This window comes from Crinia signifera, chromosome 12, assembly GCF_055691185.1.
Source record: "Crinia signifera chromosome 12, ASM5569118v1, whole genome shotgun sequence".
Taxonomy (NCBI): Eukaryota; Metazoa; Chordata; class Amphibia; order Anura; family Myobatrachidae; genus Crinia; species Crinia signifera.
This window is the reverse complement of record NC_139228.1, coordinates 26,669,966-26,691,587: the sequence shown is the minus strand read 5'-3', so window position 1 is coordinate 26,691,587 and position 21,622 is coordinate 26,669,966. Positions and strand designations below refer to the sequence as shown.

Sequence of the window (21,622 nt, the reverse complement as noted above, 5' to 3'; positions counted from 1 at the left end):
CACCGCGCTGGAGGAATGCCAACCTCCAAATGTAGAAACAAGAAAAAAGAAGAAGCGTGGGGCGCTCAAAGGTACACACTAAATATTAAAAATGTATTAGCTTCACAAAACAGACATAACAATACATATATTAAAATATAGATATATATCAATTGATGCAAGTGCTGAATCTTACTTAACATCTTTTGGTTAACTGAATTTTTATCAGTCCTTTTTTTTATGGGGGTATCGGTGAGTCACTGGTTGCATTAATAGCTCAATTGTATATCAACTATATTAGTGGTAAATGTCTCTTGGTAATAGAAACATAGAAACATAGAATTTGACGGCAGATAAGAACCACTTGGCCCATCTAGTCTGCCCTTTTTTTTAAACATGTTACCTCAAACCATATTTGACCCTTATTTCTTTGTAAGTATATCAATATGCCTATCCCAAGCATGTTTAAATTGTACTACTGTATTTGCGTCTACCACCTCTGATGGGAGGCTATTCCACTTATCTACTACTCTTTCTGGGGTAGATTTATTATAGCGGCGCCTATCGCGCCGCTATAACAGTTCCTGCTTCGCCTCATTAGCGAGGCGAAGCAGGAGGGGACACCGACAAGATCTATTAACCCCTTCCCGACATTTGACGTACATTTACGTCATGGCCGGGATGTACTTCCCGACGCATGGCATAAATGTACGTCATGGCTTTAAACTGTCACCGCGTCTATAGACGCGGTGACAGTTTGGAGATGTCTGCTGTCCCTGACAGCAGACATGTCCCAGCATGTCCAGGGGGGGCGGCGATGCCACCCCCCGTCGGCGATCGCTGTGATTGGCTGTTCAAATGTGAACAGCCAATTACAGCGTTTTCTGTATACCGGCGAATAACGTTCGCCGGTGACACAGGGATCGGTAGTGATTGGTGCTGTAAAGTACAGCACCAAATCACCACGGGGTGTAAGGGTGACACTGGTGTCACCCCACCTCACCCCACCCGCCCCCAAAGGCCGTGATTGGTCCGTCGGACCGACGGACCAATCACAGCCATGGAGGGTGATTTAAACTAACGGTGACTGCACTGCAGACGCCATTCCGGTCTGGAATTGCGTGCAGTGCGGTCACCGTGCCTATCTGCCGTGATATACTGACCTGATCCTTGCAAATACTTACCTGATCACTGCTTGTAGCGTGCTGGATGCTTCCTGGATCTTGTGACTTCTTGTGACTTCCTGTGTTGTGCTGCTGCAGTGTGATAGAGTTATAGATAGAGAGATAGAGAGAGATAGAGAGAGATAGTGACAGAGAGTGCTATATTTTGTGTCTGCTGCCCCCCCCCCCCCCTGTTGTGCTGATCAGTATATCTGTGCTGATCAGCAACTTTTTGGGGGTGCTGGGTTTTTTTTTTTATATATATACAGCTGTGCTGCGTGTGCAACTGACTGCTGCCCCCCCTTTTGTGCTGATCAGTATAAATTAACTGATCAGCAACTTTTTGGGGGTGCAGAGTTTTTTTTATATATATATACCTGTCAGTGCTGCTGCTGCAGTGTCATAGAGTGATAGATAGTGAGAGATAGAGAGAGATAGTGACAGAGAGTGATAGAGAGTGCTATATTTTGTGTCTGCTGCCCCCCCTTTTGTGCTGCTCAGTATATCTGTGCTGATCAGCAACTTTTTGGGGGTGCAGGTTTTTTTTTTATATATATACCTGTCAGTTGCTGCCAGTTGCACTGTCAGTTGCACCAAAGGTTGTGCACCTGCTGCCCCTCACTGGCAATCAGTGTCGCATCAGTGATCACCTTTTTTTTTTTTGAGGGTGCTGTGGGGTCTTTTTTTAATTTTTTTTTTTACACACACTGTGATTTTGTGGGTGTCCTGTGGCCACTGTGCTCTGATCAGTGACGTACATCACTGATCAGCTTTTTCGGCACAGGGTTGATCTATTTTTTTTTTTTTTATCAAATTCCTGTTGCCTTTGAGCGCTGTTCAGTGACGGACGTTACTGACCAACATCTGTGCTTAATTTTTGGCGCAGGACCTTTTTTTTTTTTCTGCACTACATACACACTACACACTACATACCCCCCCGGGTTGAAATAAAGTTTGTACCCCCCCTACACTATACACGTGTTGAAACATTTCACTACCAGAAACACAAAAATAAAAATGGCATCCCAAATGTCATCCCAAATGTCATCCCAGTCATCCAGAAGAATGTATTCAGCGGAGGAGGCATATGCCATGCTTGCCTCTGACTCTGACACAGCCAGTGATGCAAGCGGGGAAATTGAAGGATTCATCTTAAGCTCCTCTTCCTCCTCTAGTGATGAGGGACCCCCTCAAAGACGCCCCCGTAGAGCAGCTGAGACCCCCCCCCCCAATAATTGATCTCGTATGGACCCCACCACCAGACAATTTTGAGCCCCAGGTTCCTGAGTTTTTGGCCATCCCAGGAATCCAATTTGATTCCACAGGTCTCAGAGAAATTGACTTTTTCAAATTATTTTTCTCTGATGATTTTATAAATTTAATGGTGGACCAAACTAATTTATATGCCCAGCAGTTTATTGCTAAAAACCCCAAGTCATCATTTGCTAGGTGGACCCCTGTAGATGCAGTAGAGATGATTACGTTTTGGGGTCTGGTGTTTCATATGGGCATAGTAAAAAAGCCAGAAATTAGGCAATATTGGAGTACAGATGTTCTGTACAGCACCCCACTTTACCGTATGGCCATGACCCGGACTCGTTTTGAGTTAATCCTTAAATTTTTGCATTACAACGATAATGCACAGTGCCCACCCAGAGATGATCCCACCTTTGACCGGCTATTCAAAGTCAGGCCGGTCATTGATCATTTCAGTGCCAAATTTGCAGAGATGTACATCCCAGATAAATTCATTTGCATAGACGAGTCCCTTATACATTTTAAAGGAAGGGTTAAATTCCGCCAGTACCTTCCCAGTAAGAGGGCAAGGTATGGCATAAAAATGTATAAGCTGTGTGAAAGCACCTCAGGGTACACCCACAGGTTTAGGGTATATGAAGGGAAGGATTCAAGAATTGAACCGCCAGAATGCCCCCCCCTCCCTCGTAGGTGTTAGTGGAAAAATTGTCTGGGATTTAGTGCACCCCTTCCTGGATAAAGGTTATCACCTCTATGTGGATAACTTTTACACTAGCATCCCCCTGTTTAAGGCCCTTGGTTCAAGAGGTACAGCAGCTTGCGGTACTGTGCGCAAGAACCAAAGAGGCCTCCCAAAAACGCACATTGCCCAAGTAATGAGAAGGGGTGAAAGCAGGGCACAATCCACCGAAAATATGTTGTTGGTCAAATATAAGGACAAGAGGGATGTCCTTATACTGACAACAATTCACGGAGACAGTACCACCTCCGTCCCTGTACGAGGTACCAGTACCCACACCTCAAAACCTAATTGTATCCTGGATTACAATAAGTACATGGGCGGAGTGGATCTTTCAGATCAGGTACTGAAGCCGTACAGTGCCCTGCGGAAAACAAAAATCTGGTACAAGAAGCTGGCCGTGTATATCATCCAGATGGCACTGTATAACGCTTACGTGCTATTCCGTTCTACCAGCCAGAGGGGGACATTTATGCACTTTCAAGAGGAAGTCATAAAGGGCCTAATATTTGGGAACCAGCAGGCAGAGGGCCCCAGTACTTCTAGTACTGGCCCCCGTATTGTACCAGGGCAGCATTTTCCTGATGAAATCCCCTCCACTGGAAAAAAGGGCAGGACACAAAAAAGGTGCAAAGTTTGCTATAAAAAGGGAATAAGAAAGCAAACTATTTTCCAGTGTGACACTTGCCCCGACAAACCCGGCCTATGTATAAAGGAGTGTTTTAAAATATACCACACATCTATGGATTATTAGGTTCATCATTTCACCGTGCTTCGGGGGTCTTGCTAATGCCACATAGCACCCACCATTCATTCCACCAGAATCTGAGCCGCAAAATCCAAAAATCACTCCTTCCCTTCTGAGTCCTGCCATGCACCCAACTGGTATTTTTTGGTCACATGTGAGGCATTGCCGTACTCGGGAGAAATTGGGGCACAGATTTTGGGGTGCTTTTTCTCCTTCATACCTTATGAAAATGAAAAATTTTGAGCCAGAACTGCATTTTTGTGTAAAAAAATGTAATTTTTCATTTGCACAGCCCAGTTGTATCAAAATTGGTGAAACCCCTGGGGGTTTGAAATGTACACTATACCCCTAGATGAATTCCCTGAGGGGTGTCGTTTGCAAAATGGGGTCACTTGTGGGGGGCTTCCACTGTATTGGTGCTTTGGGGGTCTTGCTAATGCGACATAGCACCCACCAAAATTCCACCAGAATCTGAGCTGCAAAATACAAAAATCACTCCTTCCCTTCTGAGTCCTGCCATGCACCCAAATGGTATTTTTTGGTCACATATGAGGCATTGCCGTACTCGGGAGAAATTGGGGCACAGATTTTGGGGTGCTTTGTCTCCTTCATTCCTTGTGAAAATGAAAAATTTTGAGCCAGAACTGCATTTTTGTGTAAAAAATTTAATTTTTCATTTTCACTGCCCAGTTGTACCACAATTGGTGAAACCCCGGGGGGTTTGAAATGTACATTATACCCCTAGATGAATTCCCTGAGGGGTGTAGTTTGCAAAATGGGGTCACTTGTGGGGGGCTTCCACTGTATTGGTGCTTCGGGGGTCTTGCTAATGCGACATAGCACCCACCAAAATTCCACCAGAATCTGAGCTGCAAAATCCAAAAATCACTCCTTCCCTTCTGAGTCCTGCCATGCACCCAACTGGTATTTTTTGGTCACATGTGAGGCATTGCCATACTCGGGAGAAATTGGTGCACAGATTTTGGGGTGCTTTTTCTCCTTCATACCTTATGAAAATGAAAAATTTTGAGCCAGAACTGCATTTTTGTGTAAAAAAATGTAATTTTTCATTTGCACAGCCCAGTTGTATCAAAATTGGTGAAACCCCTGGGGGTTTGAAATGTACACTATACCCCTAGATGAATTCCCTGAGGGGTGTCGTTTGCAAAATGGGGTCACTTGTGGGGGGCTTCCACTGTATTGGTGCTTTGGGGGTCTTGCTAATGCGACATAGCACCCACCAAAATTCCACCAGAATCTGAGCTGCAAAATACAAAAATCACTCCTTCCCTTCTGAGTCCTGCCATGCACCCAAATGGTATTTTTTGGTCACATGTGAGGCATTGCCGTACTCGGGAGAAATTGGGGCACAGATTTTGGGGTGCTTTGTCTCCTTCATTCCTTGTGAAAATGAAAAATTTTGAGCCAGAACTGCATTTTTGTGTAAAAAAATTTAATTTTTCATTTTCACTGCCCAGTTGTACCACAATTGGTGAAACCCCTGGGGTTTTGAAATGTACATTATATGCCTAGATGAATTCCCTGAGGGGTGTAGTTTGCAAAATGGGGTCACTTGTGGGGGGGTTCCTAACTTTTAGCATCTTATGGTGCCTAGAAACCTACATGGTGCCTAAAAAATAATCTCATAAAAAGGAGGCTCCAAAATCAAGTAGGTGCTCCTTCTATTATGAAGCCTGTGGTTTGGTCAACGTGCACACTAGGGCCACATATAGGATATTTATGAAAACAAAAGAATTGGGGGAATCAATTTTTAGTCACATTTCTCTAGTAAAATGTACTGTGTTCCTTAGAAAAATGTATTAAAATTGAAAATCTGCAAAAAAAATGAAATTTTGAAATTTCACCTACACTTTGTTTTAATTCCTGTGAAACACCTAAAGGGTTAACAAACTTCCAAAATGCTGTTTTGAATACTGTGAGGGATGCAGTTTTTGAAATGGCATCATTTATGGGGGTGTCTCACATACAAGTCCCTCAAAGTCACATCAGAACTGAACTGGTCCCTAAAAAAATCAGTGTTTGAAATTTTCTTGAAAATTTGAGAATTTGCTATTCATATTTTAAGCCTCCTAGTGTCCAAAAAAATTAAAAGGAGGTTGAAATAATGATAGCAACATAAAGTAGACATATGGTCTATGTTAGTTATTAACTATTTTGAGTGGTATGATTATTTGTCTCACAAGCAGAAAATTTAACATTTTGAAAATTGCAAAATTTTCCATTTTTTTACGACATTTTGGTATTTTTCACAAAAAAACACAGACTGTATCGACGAAAATTTACCACTAACTTGAAGTACAATGTGTCACGAGAAAACAATCTCAAAATCACTGGGATAAGTAAAAGCAAAAAAAAGTTATCCCCACTTAAGTGATACATGTCAGATTTGAAAAAAAGGGCTCTGTCAGGAAGGCAAAAACAGGCTGCGGCGGGAAGGGGTTAAGATCTTGCCGCCGGAGTGGGGGAGCGCTAACTCCCCCCTCCGGCGATGTCCCTCCTGGAGACAGCGCATCAGTTAATACTGATGCGCCGTCTCCTTCCCCCCGGACGGCTTACTGCGAATGCGCGGGATCTCGCTAGTCTCGCGAGATCCCAGCGCAGATCAGCTCCAGCAGCAGGGACAGAGCTGTCCCTGCTGTTAGGTATAGGGCATCGCCGCCTGCAGCTGGCGAAGTCGACAGCTGCAGGCGGCGGAACGGTCAGCGATGCTGACCGTTCATAAATCTGCCAGAAGGCAGGGGCACAGTGCAAAATATCGCCCCTGCGCTATGCCTCCTGCCCCACACCGCTGGCGTTAGAGTAAACGCTCGGCTGGTGTGATAGATCAGGGGAAGCGCTATCCCCTGCTATAACGCACGGGGATAGCGCAGATTCCCCTGATCGACGAGTAATAAATCTACCTGTCTGTGAGGTAATTCTTCCTCACATTTCCCCTGAATCTTCCTCCCTCTAGTTTCAGTGCATGTCCTCATGTTCTGTTGCTCCTCTTCCTGTGAAGAATGTCTCCCACCTGTACCTTGTTAAAACCCTTGATATATTTGAAAGTTTCTATCATGTCCCCCCTTTCCCTTCTCTGCTCTAAAGTATACATATTAAGATCTTTTAGTCTTTCCTGGTACGTTTTGTTATGTAGGCCATGCACCATTTTAGTTGCTCTTCTTTGTACAGTCTCTAATGTATTTATATCCTTCTGGAGATATGGCCTCCAGAACTGAACACAATACTCTAGGTGAGGTCGTACTATACAGTGGCATTATTCAAGGACTTTTGATTTGAAAACCCAGAATGGTTCGCCAAGGCGGTAGTGACTGAATGGACTTCTTTCTGGGTGAACCTACCAAGTGCTAAGGTATTTGGGGCCACTGCAGGGTGCCAGGGTGCCACTTACCATCCCTTGCTGGCTCCAAATACCCTTAGGGGTAAGAACTCATCCCATCTTTTTGGAATTGTTTTTTTTTATCATGTTATTTGCAAAATAAATTTGTATATATTTTTAACTCTATCTCTGGCGCCTGGTGATATTATCACACCAACCCATCTTCTACTTATGCTTAAGGTCTGTGGGAGACCTTAAGTGATAATTAAAAGGCAGTGTCCACTACCAGGACACTGGTTGCTCAAAACCACCATTCTAGATGATATGTAACTAATGGGGACATAAAAAGGGGGGTGTTTACCAAGTGGTAAAGAGTAGGTGCCAAATATGGGATATCGTGCCCAGCAGCTCATATGAAGGGAAGTTTCAGTTCCCATCAACTGTACACATAGAAAAGAAAAGGGAAGGTGGAGCCCTAGTGAATGGAATGATCAATTGGGTATTACAATGTCATAAAAATGCATTAATGTATCATAACCGTCTCATTTGATATTAGGAAAAATAATATGTAAATTCGTTAAATTTATAAATGTAAAAATACAATACAATAGTGCACTTGATAAAAATTCAAATAAAAATGGACAATGAAAACTAATTATACTTATGGTTGGGTACCGCTTGTTTCTGTAGTGCTCTGTTGGCAGTATTGCTGATCCCAAGATTATTACATTGGAGACTTGGACATGGTTTTTGTGCTGTGAAGAGATGCTGGTGTTCCGATTTTACAGACAATTGCACAGTCCAGATGAAAAGGCAGACCCAAAAATAAGCAGGTGTGGTATCCCAAAGCAATTGTATTCCAAGTAGCAGAGGCTTTCAGAGGAGCTGGCTCAATATGGGCAGTCCATCAAATAAAGTGCCAAATTCTAAGTGTATCCTGATGTGTTTCGTCGTCTGCTGATAACTACTGGGTGCATATGTAACTGGCAGTACTGGGGCCATGATATGTAACTGGCACTATTGGGGACATGATATGTAACTGGCAATACTGGGGACATGATATGTAACTGGCACTACTGGGGACATGATATGTAACTGCTGCTACTGAGGACATCTGTAACTGGCACTACTGGGGACATCTGGAACTACTGGGGACATGATATGTAACTGGCACTACTGGGGACATATGTAACTGGCACTACTGGGGACATGATGTGTAACTGGCACTACTGGGAACATGATGTGTAACTGGCACTACTGGGGACATCTGTAACTGGCACTACTGAGGACATGATATGTAACTGGCACTATTGGGGACATCTATAACAGCACTACTGGGGACATCTGTAACTGGCACTACTGGGGACATGATATGTAACTGGCACTACTGGGGACATGATATGTAACTGGCACTACTGGGGACATGATATGTAACTGGCACTACTGGGAACATGATATGTAACTGGCACTACTGGGAACATGATGTGTAACTGGCACTACTGGGGACATCTGTAACTGGCACTACTGAGGACATGATATGTAACTGGCACTACTGGGGATATCTATAACAGCACTACTGGGGACATCTGTAACTGGAACTACTGGGGACATTTATTTATTATATATTTATTTCCAGTTTCTTATATAGCGCAGCAGATTTGACCAGCAGGGATGGTTTACCTGTAGAGGTGAGATCAACAATGTGATTTCCCGATGAGCGTTGGCCACTTAAAAAAGAAAACAAAAAAACATGAATGCCCCAACCCTAGAACAACCACCCTTAATGCCATCAGCTCTAGGACTAGGTTTTCACTTGTCTTTTCCCCATTGTTGTTGGTATGAAGGTAATAAAGAGGTAAAAATGATTATATTTTATTTTGCTGGTACCCTACAAGTTCTAGTCCACCTAATCATGGCCAGTATGTAGGGTTGTAAAATCAATGTGAATAAGAGAGAAGTCCTCTACATTCTTGTACAAATGAATCTAATCATTGTATGGCAGCTCCTCCAGGTTACCCCAGTCATTGTGTCCCCATTTATTTCTTAAAGTCTCACCAGTACAATTCCACACTGTAGTAGCACAGGTATGTGTTTAGTCACATGACTTCATCAGGGGTGTGGCCTCAGGTACCTGACAAATGTTTAAATGACTATGAAGACGATTTATCACTATCCACATACTCAGATCTATCGATTATCGCACACAGGGACAGAGCTTTCTATCATTAAACACTTCCAAATTCCCCCTCCACTCACTGCGCAGGGATGTGCACACAGCCTTACTGCTATATACATGGTCCTTCATCGGTGGACCCAAGCTCTAAGAAAAACAACTGAATGCTGCTAACCGACCTGGGGCTGCTGGGGCACTATGGCAGGTTGACCACATTTGTAGGTTTCCCTGCCGTAGTAGAAGCTTGTCCTATCTTGGCAGCACATTACCAATACACGCATACTGTAGGTCTGTAACAGAATTATAATTTTAGCATGCCACAAACTGTAGCTTCTGCATTTACAGGGATTATACAAAGGAACAGCAACATACTGTATCAAAGGTATGGTAAATGTCAATTGGCATATTGTTGGGAAATATAATAATCATAGTATCCTGTTAAGGTAGAGTAAGTGTTTCGTCCATAGCTCTCTCTCATTGCCAGTTCTTTCTATATAACAGTGAGACTATTGCAGAACACACTGACATCACAACATTCATTGTCCCCTTAACATCTACCCCCCCCCCCCACAGAACCTAATGACCGCTTACTGCCCAAACCATCTTCACTGTCCACTCAATGAGCTGACCCTCGACCTCATAGCACTCATTACCAACATCAGAGCAATCATTGAACCCCCTTACTGACCCCCTCACAGCACTCCTCCATTATACTGTCCACCTCAGAGAATTCCTCCCTCTCTTTGAAGTGGGGATGCTGTGAAGTGGACATTAAAGTGCACTTTACAGCACTCTACTTTACTGTCCACCTCACAGCATCGATCAGCCTTTTCAATGTCCATCTTACAGCACTTCCTCAGGGCCCTTCACTGTCCACTTCAAAGCACTCAATGCACTCCTCCCTTCAATAACCAGCTCACAGCATTTCCCTAGTGCTTTCAATGTCCCCCTCATAGCAGTAACTTCCTTTAATGTCCACCCTACACGTGACCTGCCCAAACATCTCCAATGTGAACCCCAAAACACAACTCACTCCCAGCTCCTTTATTGTTCACCTTACATCACCTTCATTGTCCATCTCACAACACTCCCGCCAGCACCTTCAATGTCTCTCCCACAGTATTAAACCACAATGCAAATGCCCTCTACTCAGCACCTTTAATTGCCCATCTCCTCACATTGCTCTCCCAGCACATTTATGACCCACCCCAAAGCATTATACCCCAGGAACCTTCAATGTCCACCCACAGCACTCCCCTGGCAGCACCAGTGCCAGCACACTTATCTGCTTCTATTTGGGCTGGTCCCCCATTTGGCTGCCGGATGACGCTCCGACAGTGGGGATCCTGACAGTCAGTATCCCGACGTCGGGATTCCGACTGCCGGTGCTCCGACAGGGGGAATCCAGATTCACAGGGGCTATTCTCCCTTGTGGGGGTCCTTGACCCCCATAGAGGGAGAATAAAACTTGTGGCTAGCGTAGCGAGCCACTGGGCCTGCAGCCCAACAAGCCCTCAATGGGGCTTCTTTGCGCTCACCCCCCTGTCATATCACTGGCAGTCTGGATCTCGACGTCGGGATACTGACTGTTGGGATACCCACTGTCGGAGCCCCATACCACACCCACCCATTCTTCTAGCTGACTTTTCTTGCTTGGAGGCTCTCTCTCCCCTGCAGTGTCAGGCATTCAGCCTGATAAGACATTAAGATGTCACAATCACATATGCGCATTAGTAAATGCTGAGAGACAGAGGAATTCAGCTAAAAAGGAGTGCCTGGCTGCGCAGTCAGAGTGGCCAGCATGCAGCGGCAGCAGTTGCCGTTGTCACTGCCTCATGCAACCAGCCACATACTGTATATGCAAAGTGTACTGGCTTGGGGAGGCATCCCATCCCAGTCTACCACTGTGCCTCACCCCTAATGTACAGATACAAGAGGAAAGAGCAATCTATTTGATGAACTTGATGAATTTCCCAATTTATGTGATAGAGTTGTTCAGTTGCTGGAAAGAGACAAAGGCATAGAAGTCATTTTGTTACAAACAACATTAGATTTCAGTTAGGAATGTACTTATGCAGCAGGGTTCATTTACACAAGATAAGACATATACTGTGGACCAATAATATTCATCATGATTAAGAAATACGTAGATGTGTTTAGTACTGTGGTTGCCAAACTGTGTGCCGTGGCACCCTGGGGTGCCTTGAGACACTTGAATAGGTGCCTAAGGGTGGTGGTCCAAGAGTAATTCAAATTGGTTAGTATAATAAGTAAAACTGGGGCTTCCGATTATAAAATATGTGTACAAACAAAAGCTAATCCTATCCCTCACCACATCATTTACACTAAGAATGATATTTAAACACAAATTGCTTAATTTAATATATATTTAATATATTTTTTTCAAATTTCTCAATATGAACCTTTTGGACTAGGGGTGCCGTGAATCAAATTCTGATACTCTAGGGCGCCGTGATTAAAAAAAAAAGTTTGGGAACCACTGGTTTAGTACATTGGGCATCACGGACGGTGTAATGGTTAGTATTACTGCCTCACAGCGCTGAGGTCATGGGTTAAATACCCACCATAGCCGTAACGGTGCAGAGTTTGTATATTCACCCCGTGTTTGCGTGGGTTTCCTCCGGGTACTCCGGTTTCCTCCCACAATGCACAAATATACTGCTACGTCAATTGGCTTCCAACAAAATTAACCCTAGAATGTCTGTGTGCGTGTACATGTGGTAGGGAATATAGAGTGTAAGCTCCATTGGGGCAGGGACTGATGTGGTAGGGACTGGGATACTCTGTAAAGCGCAGCGGAATATGTACGCGCTATATAAGAAAAGGTTAATAAATAAATATTGTTACAACCTATCTTGTCCAAGGCCAATGAACATCTAGGTAGACTAAAAGCAATGATTTCTTGTTAATCGACATTATAATTACTTTTTCGTAAAATGTTGTTTTTCCGCTCAGTGATAATTTGGCCAATGCTGACCTCTACTGTTGTAAATTGATAGAGCACCTGTAATGCTTAAACACTATTAACGTATGTGTAGTATGAAATAAGATAACAAAGGAGACTACTGTATAACCCCTTGGGCACAAAATAAAGAGTTCAGAGTGACTTGGGAAACACGCAATGCCTGTTGACGTGAAATAACTCCAGGGCTGTAATGCATGGAGATGTATGCTGATATGAATGACTACAGTACTTGCTATGACTTGAAGGATTGAGGGGCGACAGTAGACCCATCTTTAGCACTTGCAGTATCAACATCTAAAATGAAAATTCATTTCACATTTTATATATCATAATAAAATGTATATACAGATCTATATCAGATTGCAAATGAGCTATTTTCCATGTACTGTAGAAATTACTGTCGCTCGACCCGTTTAACCCGTTCACACTGTACAGCAACAACAACAACAGACACTGTACAGCGTCTGGCGCCAGCCCGTGCTATGATAAAGCTGGCTTCATCTGTAGCTCAATGTTCCTTCCTCTGGGAATGTTTTGGATGGCCGGGGTATCTTTATGGGGCTCCTTGGGACCTGCTGGGCCCTAGGCAGGTGCCTAGGTTACCTTGTGGAAAATCCACCTCTGATGTATTCCTAATGCACATGCTATGCAAATGACCACATAAAGTACAAGTATGTTCAATACAGAGTAATACAAATTCATTCAATATGGGTATGTCAATGGAATGACAGACAATGATCTGTATACTGTAGAAGCGGATGATGAGTATCAAATCATATTAGAAGTAGGAACATCACAAGACGCACGCATCTCTACATGTCCACTAATATACGGTTATAATCTAAAGCAGGGGTGGGCAATGTACAACCCACGGGTCGGATGCAGCCCGCCAACAGATTTTGCCTGGTCCACATCCTGGGGTGAAAGCCGCAGCCCAGCCTGGCTATGCGGCTACTTCTGACAACACCTGTACCGCCGCTAGGTGTAGCTGAGTAGCCAGGCAGCGCTACCCCTGCAGCTTCCGCTCCAGTCCCCCTCCCCCCCCCCCCCCCCCCCCCGCTTCCAAACCTCTCCTGCAGGAGTAGAAGCCCACCCCTCCATTTAACCATGGGGTGCCGGCGTCCTATCAAACCCCGCGCACCATCATGCATGGCACAACAAGCACACGCAATATTTGTAATGTCCGCTGGACTTGACTGGAGGGGACACCAGGAGCATCCCCATAGATACAGCTGCACCGCTCTCCGTCTCTCCCTGCAGCAGCAGCAAAGGCTGGGCTGGCCCTCATATAAATATTTACAGTAAGTGGCACTTTTGGGGGCATTGCTTAAGGGACACTACTAGTGGCAGTACGTGCAGTGGCAAACGCAGGATTTTCAGAAGGGGGTTTCCAGAGGGGCGGAGCAAAGCACGGAGATGGACACTTAGGTGACCCAGTATATGCCGGGTCAGTTAAAGTATTATAGATAGACCAAATGTATAGAAATCATAATAATAATAATAAAAAAAAAATATATATATATATATATATATATATATATATATACAATACACACACACACACACATATATATATATATATATATATATATATATATAACTATATATATACATACATATATATACATACAGGGGAGTCAACAGCAGTCTAGAACCCTGGGCATAGCAATGTATTGGGGCCCCTACTGATCCTCCAGCGGTAGGGGTGGGGGAAGCTTTGATATCCCGCAGGTGGTAGGGGTATTATATCAACCGCTCAGCATGTAAGGCCTGGATCAGTAATTCCCACTAATTACCCCTTTACTGCACAGATGGTGGGAGATGGGGGGCATTGGGCTGAATGAAGGGGCCCTGATACATAACTTCCAGGGTGGTAGAGGATGTTTAATATGCAGAGGAGGGGTGTATAGTGGAGTGGGCTTATTATTCATAATTTTCTGGTGGGAGGACAGCTTGCTTAACTGCAGATATCTCCAGTTCCCAAAAATAGATTTCTTAGATTTTAATGGAATTAAAAACTAGAGAATCCCACCTACCAAATGGTATTGGAGACTAGGAGATCAGAATTCAGGAGGCAGAGCAATCAGCCAACGAGTATATAAAACTACATACCAGGTGTGTGGAGCTGGAGCAGTAACCAGCTGCTGGAAGGGTGATTTCTCTGGTTCTGGGAAGAGTAGAGACAAGCTACTAGTGTCAATCAAAGTGGGAGAGTCCCAGCTTTTGGAAGATACCCTCAGAAAAACTCTAAGTCAGACAGAAAGTGAAATATCTGACTGGGAAGGCCAATTAACAGGCTCGGATGGGGACCACTGGTTTGAAGTCAGATATCTCCGGTTCCCAAGGGCCGATTTTTTTAATTATTATACCCATGGAAAGAGGGGATCCTCTGCCTAGGGTCCTTAGACTCCTGGAGGGGTTTCTGGGTATCCAGAAACCCGCCCTGCATGCGCTTCTGACGTGGGGGCATTACGTATTACATAATGTGTGGCTTCATGTGTAAGAGGCATTGTGATGCGCAGCTTTATGTGTAATGGGCAATTCAGTGTGTGGCATCATGTATATGAGTACTATGGTGTGCGGCATCATGTGTAATGGGTACTATGGTGTGCGGCATCATGTGTAATGTGTACTATGGTGTGCAGCATCATGTGTAATAGGTACTATGGTGTGCGGCATCATGTGTAATGGGTACTATGGTGTGCGGCATTATGTGTAAGGGGCAAGTGTAAGGGGATCCACTATTGTGTTTCGGAATGTGTATAATGGGTATATGGTGTAGTACATTACACTCAAGGACACCCCCTTTTGAGTGGTCAAACCCCCTTTTGAGTGGCCACACCCCCTTTTCCAGAGTGTGGCCCTCGAATACTTACTGGAAGTGTTGTGGCCCTCCAGCTGAAATAATTGCCCACCCCTAGTCTAGAGGATAGACAATGTCTAGGTTGGCAGTCACTAGATCCACCACTTTAAGTTGTCAGTCAACACCTAAGAATGGTCACCAGTAACCAAAGGTCGACACAAGGTAAAGATTGACATGAACATGGTAGACACTGAAAAGGTAGACACAAGTTTATCATGTTTTTTGGTGTCTATGTAATATATGGACACCATATAGGTACCCCACGCTGTGCGCACCATGCTTCAGGCTTGGCACACTATTATATACTCACTCTACGACCACTTTGATGGTTAAGTATGAACCAAGTCACTAGAACAAAATAAAACATGAAAAACTTGCGTCAACCATGTTAATTTTGAACTTTAGCTTGTAACGACCTAGGGTATATTGACCATTTTTAGGTGTTGACCTACTCACTGTCAAACATTAGTGGTTAACCAAGTCATCGTCAACCTAGACAATGTCGACCCAGGGACCTGTTACCTAATATCCCGTTCACTAAATGCATAAAAGTTTGAAAAAAAATCTACAAAAATGTACAATGTTATAGATTATGAACATTCACTGATGAAAATGGTTTTGCCAGACGGTTTATTGAATTCCTGAGGACCTTCTTCACATCCCTGTTTCTAAAGGTATAAATAAAAGGGTTAATCATAGGTACAAATGTTGTGTACATAAAAGCAATATATTTATCATTTTGGCTTCCCCTAGGCTTGGCATACACAATGGTGCCGGTTCCAAAAAATAGTCCAGCTACGATGAGATGAGAGGAACACGTTGAAAATGCATTCTGCTTTCCTTCATTACACTTGATCTTTAAAACCGTCATTATTATATGGATCTATAATCCTAAGAATATCAGGAAAGCCACAACAATATCAAACACTGCAGTTGTGCTGGTCAAAACAATGCTAATGAAGGGATCAGAACATGACAATTTCTGTAGAGGAGCCAAGTCACAGAAGAAGTGGTCGATCACATTCGGACCACAGAAGTCCAGCCGAGCTGTAATGATGTCAGGGATTAACAAACTACCAAATGCTGTGATCCATGGTATAAGTGCCAAACGCATAATAAATATAGGTGTCATGATAGCAGAGTAGTGTAAGGGCTTGTTAATTGCTAGGTGTCTATCAAAAACTAGTAGTAAGAGTAGATAGCACTCGGTTCCTCCCAAGGAGTTGAAAACGTACATTTGGAAAAAACATCCAATAAAAGAAATAATATTATCATCAGAAATTAGATTGGCTAAAAGTTTGGGGACAGTGGCAGGAATATACATAATTTCTGAAAAAGAAAATACTATAATAAAAAAATACATTGGAGTTTGTAGAGAAGGTTCTACTCTAACCAGAACAATGAGCATAATGTTGCCCATGACGCAGATCATGTAGGTCAACAGAAAAACAAAGATAAGTAAATTCTGCAACTGGCGAAAATCATCAAAAGCCAACAAAATAAAATAATTTACGACAGTTTTGTTGGTTTCCACCATTTTTTTTAAAGATGATGAATCCTAGGAGAGAGAATGGACATATTCCATAATCAGTATCTAACTATATGTATATTATTATTCACTATAATAATTGGAAGTCTAAAATTTCTCCCAAAATACCAAAATATTATTAGGTATATATTTGATATTTTTTGGCTTGGTTTATATAAAAACCATTGTAGTTTCTCTTTTTAAAAAAAAAATAATAATGACAGGAGTAGTGGTGTTTTAGAGAATGATACCTAATTAGGTAATACAGGTTGAGTATCCGTTATCTGATAAATGAAATTTTCCAAAAAACATATATTTTTCTGAATATTTGTGGGTTTTTTCAACCCCCTGCACCGTTTTTCATACTCACCGGGTTCCCTGGCTGACCCCCGATGTCCACAGCATCTACAGCAGCCATAGGGTTTGTCTTTTGAGGCATCCTCGGTCCCAAGGATGAACTGTACGGGTGTGCCAGTTACATCACAATGTAGCTACCACTGAAGAGGAACCCAATGGCTGCCGTGGATGTCATGCACATCGGGGGACCGCCGGGGGACCAGGTGAGTATGCAAAGAAAAATTCCAAAATAAAAAAAAAAACCTAATTTAAAATGCTTGTGGTCCCAAGCATTTCATATAAGGGATGCGCAACCTGTAACATGCTTACTTTACTCCATCTGGAAAACACATGACAGAAACACAAACATAAGAATTTACAGTGTATTAGATCATAACCGGATTAACAGCCTCATGGGCCTGGAGCTGGAAATGTTCAAGGGCCTAACATGAGAAGTGGAGGAGGTGAGGCCGCCATGTAGGCTTGTGGAACCCATACACTGGGCGGTATTCAATGAGCCTGATTCGCCATGTTTTTATGGCGAATTTGTGCTGTTTGGCGAATTTTTGACTAAAATGGTGAATCACCCTATTCAATGACCAGATGGCGAATACATTTGAAGGTTTTTTTCGCCATGATTCACCGAGTAGCAATCGCTATCTTTTTATGGTGAAGTGGAATGTGAACTTTTAAAATAAAGTGTTTTGTTTTTTACATTTGGTGTCAAAAAATCAGGAATTTTATTCTGAGGAGGGGCATGCTATTTTTATTCATGTGCTGTAAGCACATGAATATATATTTAATTTTAATTTTTTATTTTTTTTACACTGACCAGCCAGCAGGGGGCGCCGGAGCCGAGCCGCTCATTAGATATTCATATATTCACTTCACCCGATCATTACATATTCATGATCAGGTGTAGTGAATATACGCGGTCCCCTGCTGGCACCCCCGGGGGGCAGCCTGTGCTGCCTGGCACCCGGGGAGCCCACCTCCCCCCCACAAACGTTGTGGGGCAGGCAGAGAGACTTCCATCTCCCTGCCTGCCACCGTCCTCAGGCTCCCTGCGGCGTTCGCCGCAGGAGCACATATTCGCCGGTCAGGGGCAGCGAGCCCCTGACTCGTTGAATACCGGAGCCGGCGAGGCTCCGGAACGTGGCGAATGTGCAGCGAATCCTAAACAGGATTCGCTGCACGTCGCCGGTATTCACAGTGAATACCGCCCACTATATACAGTACATCTATACAGTATAAACCACAATATCTCCCTAAATATATAACAGCACAAAAATGGCATAAATGTGTAAAATAAATGTGTCAAATATAAATGCAATTTTAATAATGATGAGTTTGGCTAACCATGAGGCCAGCTGGTGTCTGTCTGGTGACCAGCATGCTGTCTTCAGGATGGGCATATTTTTATTTGAGGACCTGGAGTTGCAGCTCCATCCCCCCCATTGTTAAACTGGCCCTAGTTTATGTTTGTGTGAATAAACTAAAATTCTACAAATTTGTCAGTATTGCTAACGACACTTACAAATATTGTTCCAGACACTAACTTCTTCTGTTGGGTAAAGTTACTAGCAGCTTTGCCTACTGGTTGGGATTTTTTTTTCCTTGCCGTTTTGCTTCAGGTTTCTCACGTTGGTTGGATGATACTTGACTAATAATAACACACGTATAGGCCATTGAAATCTGAACTGTGACCTGGCCACTGTAGGATATTCTAATTAATATGCACATGTTACATGATCTGCCCCACCTGCAGTGCAGCATGGTTTTGTCCATTAGGGAAAGAGTTTGCTTTGGAGATTCTTAGTGAATATCCCTCGTTATAAAGTACGTAACAATTTACTTTCTGGAAATCAGAATTTGGATTAATTCCTACACACTTTATGGCAATGCATATAAAACACAGAGATATTCTTAATTGCATTTTAGGAGATTAAAAAAATATATGTACTTGACCTAAAAAATACAGAAGAAAATGTAATGTAAAAATAATCTTTTAGTTATGGTATTTGCTAAATAAACTTCAGAAGAGAAAACGACTGCAAAAATAGATTCTGCTGTGGATTGAGTCTTGTCAGCATTAGAACCACAAAATATTGTCAGCCTTATACAGTACATCCGTTTATCATGTTTGCAAAATAGAAAATACACGGAGGAATATGTTGTATATGATTATCATTATCCTTTGTTATGGTACTTAATTAAAGACAGTCCTAACAAGGTCTTTAGTGACATTATGGGCCTTATTTTGGTTCATTCTTTCTGACAAAATCCTTCTTAGATGGACAAAACCATGTGCACTGCAGGGGGGGCAGATGTAACATGTGCAGAGAGAATTAGATTTGGGTGAGTAATTTTGTTTCTGTACAGGGAAAATACTGACTGCTTTATTTTTACACTGCAATATAGATCTCACTTTGAAGAAAAACCCCACCCATTCCATCTAATTCTCTCTGCACAAGTAACACCTGCCCCACCTGCAGTGCACATGGTTTTGCCCATCTAAGAAGGATTTTGTCAGAAAGAATGAACCAAAATAAGGCCCTATATGTTCTTCTTCTATAACAAAATCAACAGAGAATTTTATATTAATGTGATTGGTTTCCTAAAGATCTGAGAATAAATGTAAAACACTTTACTGATGTGAGCAATAACACAGGACTGGCCAAGTATTTATATTCTGATATAGTGTAGGATTTACATTATGGTTTGATTTGGTATCTGGACTATTTGTATACAATGGCTACAGTAGATAGAAAGTCAATAGGTCAACACCAAATGGTCCACAGGTAAAAGTCTGGCAATGTGAACAGCTCAACAGGGTCAAAAAGATCAACCGGTAAAAGCATAGCTGAAAAAGTCAAAAGTGTAAAAAGTAAAAATGGCAATAGTCGGTGCACATATGGTCGCTACAAGTTTTACTTTTTTCAACTTTTGCTTGGCCACACGGACTACAATTGGAATTGGTAACCTGTGCCGAGCACACCTTGGCCGATGCGTGGAGAGCTAAATGAGCCCGCAAGGGTCTAAGTTACCACTAATTGGGGTCACAGATGATATAACAAAAGGACAACAAAAAAACATTCAAATCTGTGTGTTAGGCGCCGTACCTGGCGTCGCCGCCGTCCAGGTCCCTCGGCAGCATCTGCGCTGCTAGGACGGCGGCCATCTTCCGACGCGCGTCATCAGGAAGCTTCAGGGATGTTGCTAGGCAACACCCCGAACTTCCGCTCCGGACGCTCCTGCACGGGGAAGACTATGCAGAGCGTACAAGGAAGTGATGTCACCACAGGGGGCGGCTATTTCAAATATAAGCCGGCGTCTTTCTCTCACTGACGCCGGTTATAGCGTTCTGTCAGCTGTTGCTAAAGTTCGTGTTCCTGGCCCTGGTCCCAGTCGGAAGTTCCCTTGCTGTTACCCGCCTGCTCTGCCTTGCCTGCTTTGTCCTGCGGTGTCTGGAGTTCTGTCGGTGTGCCCAGCTGTGACTCATCATCCTCAGAAGTCTTCGGAGGCTTGTCTGGGTCTCTTTCCAGATAAGTCAGGGGTCACCCTGTGTTTCTCCTCCTGCTGTTTGGCATCATTTCGTATTGGGCTTCTCAGTCAGCATTATTACCATTTCTCTTTATAATATCTTACCGGCATTGTTGCCATCTTTTTGATATCACCTCCTGGGCATTGTTGCCATTTCTTTATATAACATCTCACAAGCATTGTTGCCATTTCTTTATATAACATCTCACAAGCATTGTTGCCATTTCTATATATAACATCTCACTAGCATTGTTGCCATTTTGTGTCACCTATTGAGCAGTATTGCTCCCCTGGGGTTTCTGGGAGTTCCCCGGTTCTGGGGTTTAGTTAGGCTGTCCCCTTGCTCTCTCCTGGCCTCGGCGGATGTGTTGTATTTTCCTAAGACCTGCCTGTAGCGGAGTGGGGCGGACCTAATTCGCCCTTCAGCCGAGACGGGCCCAGGTGAAGCCTAGCACAGCACACATCCGTCAAACCCACCCAGAGGCAACGGAGTTAGGTTGCCGGGGATACTCCCAGAATCCTTACATTGTGTCTATGTACACCTTTTGACCCTGTCGACTATTTTTTTCTTTTGCTGCTGTATGCTATGCTGTGCTCTTCCACAACTGCTGTGTCCATCCATAAGTCAATGATGTTACTTTTAAATACCTTGTGAATGCTCTCAAAGCCCACTCAGGGTAACAGCCATCCTTCATCGATGATTCAAAATCATTGATGGTTTATGGCCGATGTAGAATAGTTTTCCGATGTATGTAATGCTTAAAATAATAGTTTAGTTTTTCCTTTTTCCCCCAAGAGTCTGGGACACGGAGCATAGCTCCGCCCCCAACACCCTGTGTTTTGATTGACCCACAGGCCAATCAGTCAAAGAAAATTAAAGACCATCGACATACAAAAACATCAATGGTCATTCATTGCATAGTATTACAGTATTGATGACCAGTTGCATAGGCAACAACGGCCATCCCTA

The 21,622-nt window shown here is 43.3% G+C and overlaps 1 pseudogene; it reads right to left on the bottom strand.

Annotated features, from left to right (window-relative positions):
• Positions 1 to 15,828: 15,828 nt before the first annotated feature.
• On the bottom strand, positions 15,829 to 17,212 carry LOC146049491 (olfactory receptor 6N1-like; annotated as a pseudogene).
• Positions 17,213 to 21,622: the final 4,410 nt, after the last annotated feature.